Below are 19,019 nucleotides of genomic sequence, written 5' to 3' on the forward strand. Positions count from 1 at the left end.
TTTTCTTGCACAATTTGATCTTCAAAACAAATTCATGATGTCTTATAAACATGACCAGCAACCATTTCCAAGTTGGGAGACCCTACCTCAAGCGATTTGATGATTTGGAGGGTGATTGAATGAATTTGCAATGAGTTTGTAGGGAGACAGCTTGACGGGTCGCGCGCACTGCCCAACGGGTCGCGCGCGCCTGACGAGTCGCGCCCGTTGAAAAAATACACTGCAGGCAGCCTCCTAACGGGTCGCGCCCCTCTGACGGGTCGCGCCCCTGGCTCAACGGGTCGCGCTTTTGCAGGAGGCTTTTGGAGGCCTTCCCGGTGTCGGAATTGGGCGCAAGATAGCTTGTTGGAAAGGTCTTTGAGTCTAATTTCCAATCCAACTAGAATTTTTCAATTTGGAGTTGATTTGACCTGTCAAAAATCAAATCTCCCAAGACTGGTCAAAAAGTGCCAAATGAGGCTGCCTCAAGGAAGAGTGCTGTTGCAGTCAACTTTTGAATGCCTTCCTCAACCCAAATTAAGCTCATGATAGCTCATTGGAAAGATATTTGTGTCTAGTTATCATTTTACCCATCAAGAAAATCATTTCGCCAACCAAGCTAGGAGAAAACTTGATTTTCCCAAGGTCACTTCAGAGGTGTCTTTGATTCTCCTGAGGCAACGAAATTCTTGACATTTCTCTCAAACCATGACACCTGTGCAAAAAGTGAAAGAATTTTTTCTTCTTTGGCATGTTTTGGACAAAAACCTCTCTCAGTTTCCCAAAATTCATCTTTGATTGCTCTGAAACATCATTTGAGTGAAACTTGTCCCGATGTGTGAAACAAGGAATTCTGTCGAAATGAAGCGAAATGAAGGGGATAGGGGGCTTCTAAATTCTTGGGGAAATTTTTGGAAGTAGGGAGGGATGTTAGGAAGCATGGGAAAGTGGATTCGCAGAGATTGAGTGAGGGGAAGGAGTCCAAAAGGGAAAAACACAGGCCAAACCTAGAAAATTGCCAGGTTGTAGCTAGAAACTAGGGTTTGTGCAAAAATGAGGTTTTTGGGGGATCTCAGTGATGGGAAGTATTTGATAAGGTATATGAAGGATAGGGAAAGGTGTATGAACATCTGGATACAAGTTTTGCCGATGACTTGACCGTCCAAGAGAAATTAGCTTCAAAACCCTAGGAGAGGGAAATGACCTTGCCTAGGTGCAACTGAAGCATGAACAAGGTGTGAAATGACTCATTAGACACTGACATGATAATGAAAACCCTATGAATGATGATAAAATCAGCTAAATGGTGACATGGAATGACATTTGGGCAAACCCTAGACCTAATGCTTAGTGACCAAATTTTGCTTGAAACCTCTTTGAAATGACAAAATTAGACCTTGACACTCTGAGATCACTTTATAAGAGCATATTTGATCACTGGAGGAAGGCTGGAAAGACTAACACTAACATAGTGCACGGATACTCTTACTCAAAGCATATGCTCCAATGCGATATAATATTTACTTGGTCAAATATCCTTTAGGCCAAAATTGCATATTTGATTCCCCACGAGAATGTTAAAGGGGAATGTTGTGGATGTGTTGGCGATTTCTTTTTTTTGTTCCCAAGGAATTCTTAAGGTGGATGTTGTTGAGTTGGCTTCTCTGCCTAACATATGATCCTAATGGAGATATGCTAATTCTTGCCACCTTATTACCTTTTGGAGAAATATTGGCAAAGCTTGACGTAGGGATGCAACGAACCTTGGATGTTATTCATTAGACACCCTTAGTTTAAGGCTATGGACCACATTATTGTTAGTGGGTGCCCACTAAAACTAATGTGGCCCATAGCCTTAAACTAACGGTGTCTAATGAATGACATCCAAGGGCCATTGCAATATACAAGAGAAAGACTCAGGCTGTCACTCTCCAAGGGTACAGATCTCAAGAGATCAATCCTCAAGTGTTGGACACTCCTAGCATGGGTTCCAAATGTCAAGCACTTCTCATAGAAAGGATCCTTGTTGTTTGATTCAAGAATCCAATTGTGCAATCATCTTACTCAACAAATTTTACTCGCCATTATATTAAATTAGCATTTTTACCCAACATTAGAAACTTCTTAATTTCCATGGAAATATACTCTAAACGTCAGATCTACATGTATAAAATGTGTGGAGGTCAGGGTACTTTCGTTATACAACAAATGAAGTTACAAGTACATACCAATTAGCTTATTAAAAGTTGTCACAACATGTCCACTAAGCTAGAAAAATACTAGGACACTTGGAATGCTTCTAAATCCTAGATAGGGTATCTACCATGAACAACAAACAATAACTAGCAAACATGGTATAGGAAGGTATCTCACTAAGCCACTTGTAGCCACTTCGAAGGGTGCCCAACAAACTAGCATGAATACCACCAAGCCGACCATTAATTTCTCACTTATCTCTTCGCCACATATCCTTGTTCCTTGTCACCCAAATATATCAAACCCTAGTAGATCATGTCTTCTCTAGATTTTGGTTGTCACAAACCCTAACTCCCTCAACCCTCAGATCAATACAATTATAATGACTCTAATATAGTCTCATTAATGAAACACAATTATTTGTTGACTCCTATATTCAATTTACAATGATGGGCACAAGATGCTAACTTAGCATATATGAGCAACACCATAAACTATTCTAATCTCTATGTGAATATATGGTAAAAATTAGATGCTCAACTACAGAAATTGTGGATAGCAATGTACTTCATTTCTACAAACAATAAAGTTAGAAGTACAAGCCAATTAGCCTATGACAAGTTGGTACATGTCGTTCATGCTTGTCATAGGATGGGACACTGCAAATGTTTCCAAACACTGGCTAGGGCATTCACCATCAACAAGAAACCATAACTAGTGAAGACGGCCTAGCAAGGCATCACACTAAGCTACTTGTAGCCACTTCAAGGAGTGAACAACAAACTCGCATGAATACCTACAAGTCCACCCTTGATTCCCCACATGGATAGCCCGACGAACCTTAGGTGCAGAAAATGGTGTACATTGCCTATGTGCAGGTTGATGGGGGATGTGAACTAGGAGGTTGGAGGATTCAAGGGTTTGATATAAGGACTTGTAGCATACTTGGCAAGGTCAAAGAGCAGCAAGAACTCTGCGAGTTGCAGGAGTCTGAGAACGTCTCTTTACGATTGAGTAAGATGCCCTGGAGGTAGTGGCATAGGTTGTGGGATCACAAGTGTAGATAAGAGTGTGCATTCTTGGGTGCAGGTTGATTGGGGTTGCGAGCCTATAGGTTGGAGGTTCCTACGGTTTGGCACCTTAGTATGTTAATGTTACCATATGTGTACGCGGATTTGGCTGAGTTATTACCCAATGGTGTCGAAGCCCCAACTCGGGGATGACCCATTGTTGAAAGAAAAAGAACAATGTGGACACTTGGAATGCTTCCAAACCCTAGCTAGGGTATCCACCATCAACAACAAACCATAACTAGAAAACGTGGTTTGGCGAGGCATCACACTAAGGAACTTGTAGCCACGTCAAAGGGTGCACACCAAACTAGCATGAATACCACCAAGTCCATCATTAGTTTCTCACTTATATCATCCAAGTCCTCTAGGAGATTTTCTAATTTTACATTATAAAAGCTCTTCTAGCACAGTGATCCAAGGATGCACGTGAATAATCTAGGGCCTAATTGGGGCTAAGATGCATTCTAGGTGTTTAGGGCAAGTGATGCAAGCTAGTTTGTTTCCAATGTGAAATAAGCAACCTCAATTAGTACACAAAGTTATCTTTTAGTGAAGCAGAGCTACAAAGGGGAGGCTCGTATGCCTAAATATAGTTACAAAACTTCGTTACAAGTAGATTTGATTAGAGTAAAACACTCGAAATGTTTGCCAAATTTTCTGAATTTTCTTTAATTTCTTGAATCATGTGCCTAATCTACAAGATAAGATATCGAATTCAAGCGTTCACTTTCCAACTTGTACACATGTAAAGAGATAAATCCTCCAGTGATGCTCTCTACATTAATGGGCTTGAAGTGTTAGAGAATTCACATTTTGAGGATTCTTGTTGTCCAAGCTGAACATATAGTGCACGGATACTCTTACTCAACTCATATGCTCCAATGCGATATGATGTTTACTTGGTCAAATATCGTTTAGGCCAAAATTCCATATTTGATTCCCCACGAAAATGTTAAAGGGGAATGTTGTGGATGTGTTGGCGATTTATTATTTTTGTTCCAAGGAATTCTTAAGGTGGATGTTGTTGAGTTGGCTGCTCTGCCTAACAAATGATCTTAATGGAGATATGCTAATTGTTGCCACCTTATTACCTTTTGGAGAAATATTGGCAATGCTTGACGTAGGGATGCAATGACCCTTGGATGTCATTCATTAGACACCCTTAGTTTAAGGCTATGGGCCACATTAGTGTTAGTGGGTGCCCACTAACACTAATGTGGCCCATAGCCTTAAACTAACGGTGTCTAATGAATGACATCCAAGGGCATTGCAATATACAAGAGGAAGAGTCAGTCTCTCACTCTCCAAGAGGAAGAGCAACAACTCTTCGAGCTGCAGGATTCTGAGAAGGTCTCTTTCCGGTTGAGTAAGATGCCCTGGAGGTAGTGGCATAGGTTGAGGGATCGCAAGTGCAGAGAAGGGTGTGCATTCATGGGTGCAGGTTGATTGGGGGTGTGAGCCTATAGGTTGGAGGTTCCTACGATTTGGCACCTTAGTATGTTAATGTTACCAGATGTGTACGCGGATTTGGTTGAGTTATTACCCAATGGTGTTGAAGCCCCAACTCGGGGATGACCCATTGTTGAAAGAAAAAGAACAATGTGGACACTTGGAATGGGGACAACAAACCACAACTAGAAAACGTGGTCTAGCGAGGCATCACAGTAAGCCACTTTTAGCCACGTCAAAGGGTGCACACCAAACTAGCATGAAAACCAGCAAGTCCATCATTAATTTCTCACTTATATCTTCCAAGTCCTCTAGGGGATTTTCTAAGTTTACATTATAAAATCTCTTCCATCAAGGGTCTGATTGGGGGCTAGGATGCATTCTAGGTGTTTAGGTCAAGTCATGCAAGCTAGTTTGTGTCCAATGTGAAATAAGGAACCTCAATTAGTACAAGAAGTTATCTTTTAGTGAAGCAGAGCTACAAAGGGGAGGCCCGTATGTCTAAATGCAGTTACAAATCTTCGTTACAAGTAGATTTGATTAAAGGAGTAAAACAATCAAAATGTTTGCCAAACTTTCTGAATTTTCTTTAATTTCTTGAATAATGTGCCTAATCTACAAGATAAGGTATCGAATTCAAGCATTCACTTTCCATCTTGTACACATGTAAAGAGATAAATCCTCTAGTGATGCTCTCTACATTAATGGGCTTGAAGTGTTAGACAATTCACATGATGAGGATTCTTGTTGTCCAAGCTAAACATATAGTGCACAAATGCTCTTACTCAACGCATATGCTCCAATGCGATATAATATTTACTTGGTCAAATATCCTTTAGGCCAAAATTCCATATTTGATTCCCCACGAGAATGTTAAAGCGGAATGTTGTGGATGTGTTGGCGATTTCTTATTTTTGTTGCCAAGGAATTCTTAAGGTGGATGTTGTTGAGTTGGCTGCTCTGCCTAACATATGATCCTAATGGAGATATGCTAATTGTTGCCACCTTATTACCTTTTATAGAAATATTGACAAAGCTTGACGTAGGGATGCAACGACCCTTGGATGTCATTCATTAGACACTCTTAGTTTAAGGCTATGGACCACATTATTGTTAGTGGGCACTCACTAACACTAATGTGGCCCATAGCCTTAAACTAAGGGTGTCTAATGAATGACATTGAAGGGCCATTGCAATATACAAGAGAAAGAGTCAGGTTCTCACTCTCGAAGGTGTACACATGTCAAAGAGATCAATCCTCAAGTGTTGGACTCTCCAAGCATGGGTTCCAAATGTCAAGCACTTCTCATAGAAAGGATCCTTGTTGTCCGATTCAACCATCCAATCATCCAATCATCTTACTCAACAAATTCTACTCACTATTAATATAAATTGGCATTTGTACCCAACATTAGAAACTTCTTAATTTCCATGGGAATATACTCTAAAAGTCATATCTACATGTATAAAATGTGTGGGCATGAGGGTACTTTTGCTATACAACAAATGGAGTTACAAGTACATACCAACTAGCTTAACAAAAGTTGGCACAACATGTCCATTAAGCTTGAACAATACTAGGACCCTTGGAATGCTTCTAAATCCTAGATAGGGTATCCACCATCAACAACAAACAATAACTAGCAAACATGGTATAGGAAGGCATCTCACTAAGCCACTTGTAGCCACTTCAAAGGGTGCCCAACAAACTAGCATGAATACCACCAAGCCCACCATTAATTTCTCACTTATCTCTTTGCCACATATCCTAGTTCCTTGTTACCCAAATATATCAAACCCTAGTACATCACGTCTTCTCTATTTTTTGGTTGTCACAAACCCTAGCTCCTTCAACCCTAACATCAATACAATTATAACGACTTTTATATAGTCTCATTAACGAAGCACAATTATTTGTTGACTCCTATATTCAATTTACAATGATGGGCACAAGATGCTAAATTAGCGTATATGAGCAACACCATAAACTACTCTAATCTCTATGTGAATATATGGTTAAAATTAGATCCTCAACTACATAAATTGTGGATAGCAGTGTACTTCATTTCTACAAACAATAAAGTTAGAGGTACAGGCGAATTAGCCTATGACAAATTGGTACATGTCGTTCATGCTTGTCATAGGATAGGACACTTCAAATGTTTTCAAACACTAGCTAGGGCATCCACCATCAACAAGAAACCATAACTAGTGAAGATGGCCTAGCAAGGCATCACACTATGATACTTGTAGCCACTTCAAATAATGAACAACAAACTTGCATAAATACGTACAAGTCCACCCTTGATTCCCCACATGCATAGCCCGACGAGCCTTAGGTGCAGAAAAGGGTGTACATTGCCTTTGTGCAAGTTGATGGGGGATGTGAACAAGGAGGTTGGAGGATTCAAGGGTTTGATATAAGGACTTGGAGCATACTTGGCAAGGTCAAAGAGCAGCAACAACTATTCGTGCCGTTGGATTCTGAGAATGTCTCTTTCCGATTGAGTAAGATGCCCTGGAGGTAGTGGCATAGGTTGAGGGATCAGAAGTGCAGAGAAGGGTGTGCATTCTTGGGTGCAGGTTGATTCGTGGTGTGAGCCTATAGGTTGGAGGTTCCTACGATTTGGCACCTTAGTATGTTAATGGTACCAGATGTGTACGCGTATTTCGCTGAGTTATTACCCAATGGTGTCAAATCCCCAACTCGGGGATGACCCATTGTTGAAAGAAAAAGAACAATGTGGACACCTGGAATGCTTCCAAACCCTAGCTAGGGTATCCACCATCAACAACAAACCATAACTAGAAAACGTGGTCTAACGAGGCATCACACTAAGCCACTTGTAGCCACGTCAAAGGGTGCATACCAAACTAGCATGAATACCACCAAGTCCATCATTAATTTCTCACTTATATCATCCAAGTCCTCTAGGAGATTTTCTAAGTTTACATTATAAAAGCTCTTCTAGCATAGTGATCCAAGGATCCACGTGAATAATCCGGGCCTAATTGGGGACTAACATGCATTCTAGGTGTTTTGGGAAAGTCATGCAAGCTAGTTTGTGTCCAATGTGAAATAAAGAACCTCAATTAGTAAAAGAAGTTATCTTTCAGCGAAGCAGAGCTACAAAGGGGAGGCCTATATGTCTAAATACAGTTACAAAACTTCGTTACAAGAAGATTTGATTAGAGGAGTAAAACAATCGAAATGTTTGCCAAATTTTCTGAATTTTCTTTAATTTCTTGTATCATGTGCCTAATCTACAAGATAAGGTATCAAATTCAAGCGTTCACTTTCCAACTTGTACACATGTAAAGAGATAAATCCTCCAGTGATGCTCTCTACGTTAATGGGCTTGAAGTGTTAGACAATTCACAGCATGAGGATTCTTGTTGTCCAAGCTGAACATATAGTGCACGGATACTCTTACTCAACGCATATGCTCCAATGAGATATAATATTTACTTGGTCAAATATCGTTTAGGCCAAAATTCCATATTTGATTCCCCACGAAAATGTTAAAGGGGAATATTGTGGATGTGTTGGCGATTTCTTATTTTTGTTGGTGGATGTTGTTGAGTTGGCTGCTCTGCCTAACATATGATCCTAATGGAGATATGCTAATTGTTGCCACCTTATTACCTTTTGGAGAAATATTGGCAAAGATCGACGTAGGGATGCAACGACCCTTGGATGTCATTCATTAGAAACCCTTAGTTTAAGGCTATGGACCACATTATTGTTAGTGGGCGCCCACTAACACTAATGTGGCCCATAGCCTTAAACTAAGGGTGTCTAATGAATGACATCCAAGGGTCGTTGCATCCCTACGTCGATCTTTGCCAATATTTCTCCAAAAGGTAATAAGGTGGCAACAATTAGCATATCTCCATTAGGATACAAGAGAAAGAGTTAGGCTCTCACTCTCCAAGGTGTACACATGTCAAGAGATCAATCCTCAAGTGTTGGACTGTCCAAGCATGGGTTCCAAATGTCAAGCACTTCTCATAGAAAGGATCCTTGTTGTCTGATTCAAGCATCCAATCGTCCAATCATCTTACTCAACAAATTCTACTCACTATTATATTAAATTAGCATTTGTACCCAACATTAGAAACTTCTTAATTTCCATGGGACTATACTCTAAAAGTCAAATCTACATGTATAAAATGTGTGGACGTCAGGGTACTTTCGTTATACAACAAATGAAGTTACAAGTACATACCAACTAGCTTATCAAAAGTTGGCACAACATGTCCATTAAGCTCGAAAAATATTAGGACACTTGGAATGCTTCTAAATCCAACGTCATCAATAAACAATAACTAGCAAACATGGTAGAGGAAGGCATCTAACTAAGCCACTTGTAGCCACTTCAAAGTGTGCCCAACAAACTAGCATGAATACCACCAAGCCCACCATTAATTTCTCACTTATCTCTTCGCCACATATCCTAGTTCCTTGTCACCCAAATCTATCAAACTCTAGTAGATCATGTCTTCTCTAGATTTTGGTTGTCACAAACCCTAGCTCCTTCAACCCTCACATCAATACAATTATAATGACTCTAATATAGTCTTATTAACGAAACACAATTATTTGTTGACTCCTATATTCAATTTACAATGATGGGCACAAGATGCTAAATTAGCATATATGAGCAACATCATAAACTACTCTAATCTCTATGTGAATATATGGTAAAAATTAGATGCTCAACTACAGAAATTGTGGATAGCAATGTACTTCATTTCTACAAACAATAAAGTTAGAAGTACATGCGAATTAGCCTATGACATGTTGGTACATGTCATTCATGCTTGTCATAGGTCAGGACACTTCAAATGTTTCCAAACACTAGCTAGGGCATCCAACATCAACAAGAAACCATAACTAGTGAAGATGGCCTAGCAGGGCATCACACTAAGATACTTGTAGCCACTTCAAAGAATAAACAACAAACTCGCATGAATACCTACAAGTCCACCCTTGATTCCCCACATACATAGCCTGACGAACCTTAGATGCAGAAAAGGGTGTACATTGCCTATGTGCAGGTTGATGTGGGATGTGAACCAGGAGGTTGGAGGATTCAAGGGTTTGATATAGGGACTTGGAGAATACTTGGCAAGCTCAAAGAGCAGCAACAAATCTTCGAGCCGAGGATTCTGAGAATGTTTCTTTCCAGTTGAGTAAGATGCCCTGGAGGTAGTGGCATAGGTTGAGGGATCGCAAGTGCATAGAAGGGTGTGCATTCTTGGGTGCAGGTTGATTGGGGGCGTGAGCCTATAGGTTGGAGGTTCCTACAGTTTGGCACCTTAGTATGTTAATGGTACCAGATGTGTACGTGGATTTGACTAAGTTATTACCCAATGGTGTTGAAGCCCCAACTCGAAGATGACGAATTTTTGAAAGAATAAAAACAATGTGGACACTTGGAATGCTTCCAAACCCTAGCTAGGATATCCACCATCAACAACAAACCATAACTAGAAAATTTGCTCTAGCAAGGCATCACACTAAGCCACGTTTAGCCACTTCAAAGGGTGCACACCAAACTAGCATGAATACCAGCAAGTCCACCATTAATTTCTCACTTATATCATCCAGGTCCTCTAGGAGATTTTCTAAGTTTACATTATAAAAGCTCTTCCAACATAGTGATCCAAGTACCCACGTGAATAATCTAGGGTCTAATTGGGGACTTAGATGCATTCTAGGTGTTTCGGGGAAGTCATGCAAGCTAGTTTGTGTCCAAGTAGAAATGTTGGCTAAACTTGATGTAGGGATGCAATGACCCTTGGATGTCATTCATTAGACACCATTAGTTTAAGGCTATGGACCACATTATTGTTAGTGGGTACCCTCTAACACTAATGTGGCACATAGCCTTAAACTAAGGGTGTCTAATGAATGACATCCAGATTGATTTGGGGTAGCATCGAATGTGCTCTAGCCACAAAATTTGGAGGAGAGGTTGGGGCACATGAGATCTCCAATACCCAGAAAGGGTTTGGATAAATTCTAAACAGATTGGGAGATATTGAAATAATTAATATTTTTAATGGAGTCCCTAAGTCTAAACTTAGGGAAAATAAAATATTAATGTGTATTAATATGAATCTGTGTTAGAGTGGTCCAAAAGACATGGATCAAGCTAGATCTAATTTTAGCCATTAATTAAGGACTTAATCTCGGCTGTTGAATCGTTAAGAGAAAAGGTATAAGAGGAGTCCTGAGGGTCAATTGGAAGGGTACGCCAGATGATCAGTCATTATATTCCTTAGAGCGGGGTTTGCTAAGAGAGATAGAATCAGTGATCGGGAGAGCAGCTGAGGGGCATTGAGTACAGAGAGACAGAGAAGCAAAGATAGTGTCGGGATAGTAGCAGAGCAGCCAGAGAGAGAGATGCAGGAGCAACCAGTGCTCATGCAGGGCGACGTAGAGGCAGCTATGTGCTACGCAGAGCACCAGAGGGGCCAGCGTAGCTGACGCAGAGGCTCAGAGAGTTGACGCAGGACCGACGCTGTGCTAGGAGAGGCTGACATAGTCCAGATTGGGTAAATGTTGGGGTTTTCGGGGCAAATTGGTGCTGAGTAGCTGCCGGAAGGATTATCCAGGGTTTCAGCCGGTAGATTTGTCTGAAACAGAGAGGTATTACTGCTAAGGAAATTCTCTGTTGGGTAGGCCAGTTTTGGCTCCCAGATTGTACTCTGATATTGCTTAATAAGAAAACCCTCAAATAGCTGCACTATTTTTCCACATTGGGTTTTTCCGGTGACATTGGTCCAAAAATAATGGTATCAGAGTGTGATTGCAACTCATAGGAGAACTAAGAGACATTAGCCGAGCGGAGCAATAGTTGCAGAATACAACTGTCCCGAGGTGACAGAAGTTGTTTCTAGCAGCGTAGAAGCTAGAAAGTGTAACGCAGAGCTAGCCAGAGCCAAGTAGAAGAAGCCGGGCACTGCGCAGAGCCTCAGAAAGGCAAGCGTTGTTGACGCAGAGGGCTAGAGGGCTGATTCAGGGCATCCCAGGGCTGACGCAGACCCATCCGGGGTGATGCAGATCCAGCGTGGGGCAGAGAAGGGCTGACGCAGTTCACAGAGAGGCAGTTGTTGGGGTCTAGACGGCTGCAGGAACATTGCAGAGTGGACCTGGTGAGGTACTGTAGTTAGGACAATACTTGACAGAGCAAGGCTAGAGGAGTTGTTACCAAGGGTTTCTAGCCGAGGAACCTGGATCAACAGTGCAGTTGCACAAGACGATCAGAGTAGGGGGTATCTCGACAAGCGGCAGGAGAATTTCCAGGAGGGAAATCATGACTCAGAGGGAGTCTAGAAGAGAACTTCCAAACAAGAAGTAGAGACTCAGAGGAGTCGAACAGAGAAATTCCAGGAAGGAAGTAGAGGAGCGTCATGGCACTACACGGGGTAAGATACGAGGATAGACTGGACGGAGCATTGAACTTCGCAGTCTAGAAGGCCAGAATCTTATCAGTGCTTGATAGGAATCGTGTCAAGAACTCTGCCTTGAAGATTATAGCTATCCTAGTCTACCCAAATGAGAATGACAAGTACGAGGAAGCAATGGCGAGGGCCAAGTGCATTATCCTTGACAGGGTCAAGGATCATGTGGTACCACATATAGCCAAGAAGGAAACGACAGTTGAGATGTGGGAGGCTCTCAAGAACCTGTACCAACATACTTCTGTACAGAGAAGAATGCTGCTCAAGAACCAGATGAGGTCGTATCAAATGAAGAAGGGTCAATGGATTGACACCTTCCTCGGAGGACTGAATGAGATCCGAGACCAGTTGACTACTATAGGAGCGACTCCGGATCAGGAGCTTGTGGTGAGGACAGCCTTGAATGCTGTCTTAGAAGAGTGGGAAGTGTTTGTCCCGAGCATCTTGGGCAGAGGGAGTCTCCTACCTTGGAACGAGATGTGGGCAACTCTTCACCAGGAAGAGATCAGACGGCAGTCGCAGACAGGTAGCAGCAGCAAAGGGATCAAGGTAAAGGAGGAGGAGGAGGATGTGGCCCTAGCATTTGAGGGAAAGCAGGAGAAGCGAAAGAAGAAAGATCTCTCCAAGATCAAGTGCTTCCACTATGGGGAGATGGGTCATTATGCGACCTAGTGCCCAATGAAGAAGAGTAAGGGAGAGTATTCCGAGACTAAGGCAGTGCCAGCACGGGCAAAGAAGGAAGGTTTGACAGACGATGAGTGTGCCATGAGTGCACACACACTACTTGAGAAGAAGTGGGGAGACATCGAGCTGTAGTCAGGCGGACTACAGGCGATGAGGGGCAGAATCCTCGAGGTACCCAGCCTCTTGGATTAGACCTTGCTACGGGAGCCCAAACGAGGAGTAGCAGGACTGGCTGAGTGGGTAGGTACGGATGCGGATGGAGCAACAGAGAGAGTTACAGTGTAGGAGTCCTGAGACAACGCAAAGCTAGTAGGCTGCAGTAGTGCGAGAGGCATAGGAGTGTTGCACCAGTGCAGGAAGGCACAACGAGGTGTGCAACGGTGCGAGATGCAGGGAGTTGTTGCAGCATCGTAGAAGTCAGAGAGAGGGAGCACTTGTCAGCGACACAGGTAGCTTCAATATTAGTGGGTGTTTCTAGCCCAATAGGGAGGTCAGTTGGAGGATCAATTACTTCTCAGTAATTGAGTTGTAGTGCAACAATGGGCAACACGATGCAACATTATGAAAGGAGGTGCAGCGCATATGCAGTGCTGGGAGGAAGGACCAGCAGTAGCACGAATGCAAAGGGAGTTGTCGTACAGATGCAGCAGTGGCAGTGGTAGAACCATGGGCAGCAGTACAGGAGGCAGCAATGCAGAGGATGTTGGGCAGGAAGGCCCAGCATCAGCACAGGTACCAATGCCAGATCATTAGAGTAATACTCAGTGAGGAGTGTTGCTACAGCACAGTCCTCGCTAAGAGGGAGTGTTGATTTGGGGTAGAATCGGATGTGCTCTAGCCACAAAATTTGGTGGAGAGGTAGAGAAATAGAGATAGTGCCAGGACAACAGTAGAGAAGCCAGAGAGAGATGCGGGAGCAACTAGTGCTCACGTAGGGCCACGCAAAGGTAGCTAAGTGGTGCGCAGAGCACCAGAAGGGCCAGCGTAGCTGATGCAGAGGCTCAGAGAGCTTACGCAGAGCCTCTTGGGCCTGGCGGAGGCCAAGATAGGCTGATGCAGGGCAAACGTTGGGCTAGGAGAGGCTGACACAGTCCAGATTGGGCAGATGTTGGGGTTTCAGGGGTAGATTGGTGTTGAGTAGCTTCCGGAAGGATTATCTAGGGTTTCAACCAATAGATTTGTCTGAAACAGAGAGGTATTACTGCTAAGGAAATTCTCTATTGGGTAGGCTAGTTTCGGCACCCAGATTGTACTCTGATATTGCTTAATAAGAAAACCCTTAGATAGCTGCATCGGTTTTCCCGCATTGGGTTTTTCCAGGGACATTGGTCCAAAAATAATGGTGTCATATGGTGTATTTGTTTTTGTTTCTTGTAGTTGCTGATCTATAAGATGTTGAGGATGCACTAGTGTTTATTTTCAGTATTTACATTGTAAATAACTTGTTAACTAAAATAACAAGTAGGTAGGAATAAATCAGATAAAGTGCATGGAGGGTTTCTAACTTAAGTAAAGTTAGAAACTTCAACAATCCAAGGGCCGTTGCAATATACAAGATAAAGAGTCAGGCACTCCCTCTCCAAGGTGTACACATGTCAAGAGATCAATCCTCAAGTGTTGCACTCTCCAAGCATGGGTTCGAAATGTCAAGCGCTTCTCATAGCAAGGATCCTTGTTGTCTAATTCAAGCATCCTTATTACCTTTTGGAGAAATGTTGGCAAAGCTTGACGTAGGGATGCAATGGCCCTTGGATGTCATTCATTAGACACCCTTAGTTTAAGGCTATGGGCCACATTAGTGTTAGTGGGCGCCCACTAACACTAATGTGGCCCATAGCCGTAAAATAAGGGTGTCTAATTATTGACATCCAGGTGCGAAATCAATATACAAGATAGAGAGTCAGGCGCTCACTCTCCAAGGTGTACACATGTCAAGAGATAAATCCTCAAGTGTTGCACTCTCCAAGCATGGGTTCCAAATGTCAAGCACTTCTCATAGCAAGGATCATTGTTTGTCTAATTCAAGCATCCAATCGTCCAATCATCTTGCTCAACAAATTCTACTCACTATTATGTTAAATTAGCATTCATGCCCAACATTAGAAACTACTTAATTTCCATGGGAATATATTCTAAAAGTCAGATCTACAAGTATAAAATGTGTGTACATAAGGGTACAATTATTTGATGACTGCTATATTCAATTTACAATGATGGGCACAAGATGCTAAATTAGCATATATGAGCAACACCATAGTTGTAACCTGCTAGTGCTACTGGCCTCATCTATGCATGTCTGAGTAGGGGTGCCCCATCACTCCAACGTGCACTCCAACTGAACGATTATGGAACCTCATTGTTCCCTCAACGCAAGTCTGTTTGGCCGCTGACTTAGCACAAACCGCTCTCATGCCATCCAACTCCTCGTTCTGCTGAAGAATGGCCTCTCGCCCTGTCGTGGCCTTCTTTCTCAACGCTAGAAGGGTAGCTCGGAACTGATGAAACTATGGAGGGCAGGTAACCTCTATAAACTTGGTCACCGCTCTGGACCCCTCCGTCTCTTTTGGTACCTCCTCAATGACAAGTATGCCTCCAGGCACCTCATCAACCTGCTGCTGTGGGTGACCATCGCCTAGAAACTGGGTCATAGCACTGGGTACCTGATCAACTGTTGGCATCTCATCAATAGATGGCCCTTCAAGTGTATGCTCACTCCCTCAACTAAGGTGTCTGCTAGAGCTATCAAAGAGGCCTCCAACAATGGTGACTCTTGCGCCACACCGGGTATATCGATGTGCCCCTTACCATCCTGCATGTCCTCCTGATCAACCTCCTCCTCAAGATCCTAACATCTAAATCTCGGTCTCCACCAACAGAAATGCCCCCTGCACTCACCCTCTAACTGTCCTCGTCCTGCCCACTCCCTTTGAGGGGGTCTAGTGTCCTTTCGGTCAAATCTCTCCACGAGCCTCTATGTGAACTTTGTGTAGGATGTGATACGTGCATGAACCAAAGGGATCAACCCTCGGTACCACCACTCCATAGCATCTCCATCCAAGTGCAAAGTGGCATGTCTAATAGTCTCTACCTCCCTCATGGGGTTTACTTGGAAATGTGTCCAGTTATTGTACCCGTTTTCTGACATAACTCCTAGTTGAGCCATCAAAGTGGGTGAGGGTCATTTTTCCCTCAATGTTTTTCACTCTCACTTCAGCCATGGGTTTGTTTATGGTTCACCCATCACAATGCATACACACCCAAGTCTTCCATAATCATGTTGGAAACACCACAATTGGCCAAGATCATGCTCTGATACCACTGTAATATTCCTAATGGAAAATTTTACAATGATAACAAAGACATGCAAGATAGCAACACAAAAATTTTCAGGAATGCATACACATAAACCAGAAATTCCTGCAAATCCCAAACTGGCCAAGATTTGATTAATAATACTAGCTTGTGGTATAAGGCAAGCTACAAGCACTAGGTGATGAGTACAAGTAAGCCCAACAACTGCAATATCCAGTTCCTCCAAAAAACTGTGTTGCTGCTGGACCTTGACCCTGATTTTCCCACTCTAGAGTGCCCATAAAATTCTAAGAATTTGGGATTGTGATCATTGCCCGAAACCTAGAAAACCCAGAAAGGGTTTCCTTTGGTTCCAACCTTCAAAATTTAACCCTTCACAGCTTGTCCCTCCTCCAAATACGAATTCTGTTGCTGTAAATGATCCTATCAATCTATGCACTCCCAACTCCAACAATCCTCCTCAAATGGCCCTCCAAATGATCTCCCAGCTCCCCAACTCAATCCCCGGGATAATGTTGCCCCAACAAATCTCACTCCAATGATTGCGCAGTCCGTGCACTGCTGTTACTCTCCCTGCTATGCGTTGTTGTTACTCTCCCTGCTCTGTGTGGTTGCTGTTACACAGTAATTTGTCACCATCCCTGTTACTCCTCTTGTCGTACCTTGGAGGACCCATCCCGGGAGTTATAAGAAGTGACAAAGTCTAAAAACACTTGCATTATGTTCCCCTGAGTATGTACTCCATGTTCCCTGAAGACATCTTCTGCAGATTATCCCTGAAAAGTGATCTTTTTCCATTGGCGCAAGTCCACAGTATTCTACCCGCGCCAATGGTGGAGATCCTCAAAAGAGGGCGCGACCATTGGCGCTCTGTCTTAGAACAACAGTCGCGCCAACCAAATTTAGTAGTGCTTTTTGCCTTAACGCACGTCCGACTGTTGTTTCCTTCATTACATGGAGCTTTTCTGAGGATAAAAAATCAGTATTTTGTCGAGCTTTATCCATCTTTATGGCTTTTGAGGATAATGCTAATCCGCGAAAGGTGTCCCGGTTCATCGTATCCTCCTCCCTTCTTCATCTATATAAGCTTGTCTTTCCAGCCTTCCTACAGTGATCAAATGTGCTCTTACAAAGTGATTTTGAAGTGTCAAGGTCAAATTTTGTCATTTCAGTGAGTCTTCAAGCAAAATTTGGTCACTAGGCATTAGGTCTAGGGTTTGCCCAAATGTCAGTCCATGTCATCATTCAGCTGAGTGTATCATCATTCAGAGGGTTGTCATCGTCATGTTAGTATCCAATGAGTCATTTCACACCTTGTCCATGCTTCAGTTGCCACCCAGGCAAGGTCAATTCCCTCTCCTAGGGTTTTGAAGGCGATTTCTCTTGGGCGGCCAAATCACCGGAAAAACTTGTTTCCTGATGTTCATACACCTTCCCCTACCCTTCACCTACCTTATCAAACACTTCCCAACACTCAGATCCCCCAAATTCCTCATTTTTGCACAAACCCTAGTTTCTAGCTACAACCTGGCAATTTTCTAGGTTGGGCCTGTGTTTCGCCCTTTTGGACCCCTTCCCCTCACTCAACCTCTGAGATTCCACTTTCCCCTGCTTCCTAACATCCCTCCCCACTCCCAAAAATTTCCCCAAGAATTTAGAAGACCCCTATCCCCTTCATCTCGCTCCATTTCGACAAAATTCCTTGCTTCACACATCGGGACAAGTCGCACTCAAATGATGTTCCAGAGCAATAAAAGATGAATTTTGGAAATCTGAGAGAGGTTTTTGTCCAAAACATGCCAAAGAAGAAAAACCTCCTTCACTTTTTACACAGGTGTCATGGTTTGAGATAAATGTCAAAAATACCGGCGAGAATGAAGGTGCTCCAAGGACGGTTGGCCAAAGCACAAAAACGAAGGAAAACGCCCGATCCACTCCAAACTTTGGCCAAAGCCTCTTTGACTGAGCATGGTACTTGATTGGGGACTCCCAGCCCAAATTTCAAGAAATTTGGAGAAAATTTTGTCATTTGTGAATTTTTTGTGCAATTTACAGGTTTTGGCCATTGGAATGGTCTCACCCCGGGTGAGACCATTTTGGAGGACTGCTCGGAATTTTGAAAACTTGGAATTTTTGGAAAGGGCATGCAAAGAGAAAAATTACCAATACTTGGGAGAAGCCTGATTTTGAGATTTGAGCCTCCAAAAGCTCAAAATACATCAAAAAAATGACTTTCTGCCCACTTTTTGAGTTGCAGAAAGTGACCTTGGGAGAAATGGTTTTTGAGGGGGAAAAACAACTCCAAATTCAGAAATTCCACTTGGGATGGAAAGTAGACATACCAAGCTTTCCAATGAGCCATCTTGCACCTGATTTGGATCAGTGGAACCCACTCAAAAGTAGCTGCAAAGGGGCGCGACCATTCGAGCCAGCTTACCAGAATTGACCTTTTTTGTCAAAAAACACTGTTTTGACTATGGTTGACCATTTTTACTTGTAGATGATGGATAAATGTATTATTTTCATGGCACTTTGATAGATTTTATCTCTCTTTACCCTTCTAGAAGCTTCCATGATGTAAAAAGTGAAAAATTAATGCATGGATGAGTTAGCTAAGTAATAGAGGCAAGTTGTTTGGCTGCCTATTTTCTAGTTCTTAGTTTAGAATTAGTTCAAACTGCTCCTAGGAAGCTGAGCTCGACCCCTAGAGGTGGGGAAAGGAGTTAGATGGTCTAGATGGTCTATATTATGCTCTCTCCTTCTCATTTTCATGGTTGGACTCTTGTGGGAGAAACATTATTGTGTATTGTACATCTATTTCTGTAATTTAAGGAAAGGAAAGCCAGGGTTTTG

The sequence above is a fragment of the Pinus tabuliformis genome, chromosome 3_2 (genome assembly GCF_031772625.1).
Source record: "Pinus tabuliformis cultivar Carrire ecotype Pingquan chromosome 3_2, CPIR1, whole genome shotgun sequence".
Taxonomy (NCBI): domain Eukaryota; kingdom Viridiplantae; phylum Streptophyta; class Pinopsida; order Pinales; family Pinaceae; genus Pinus; species Pinus tabuliformis.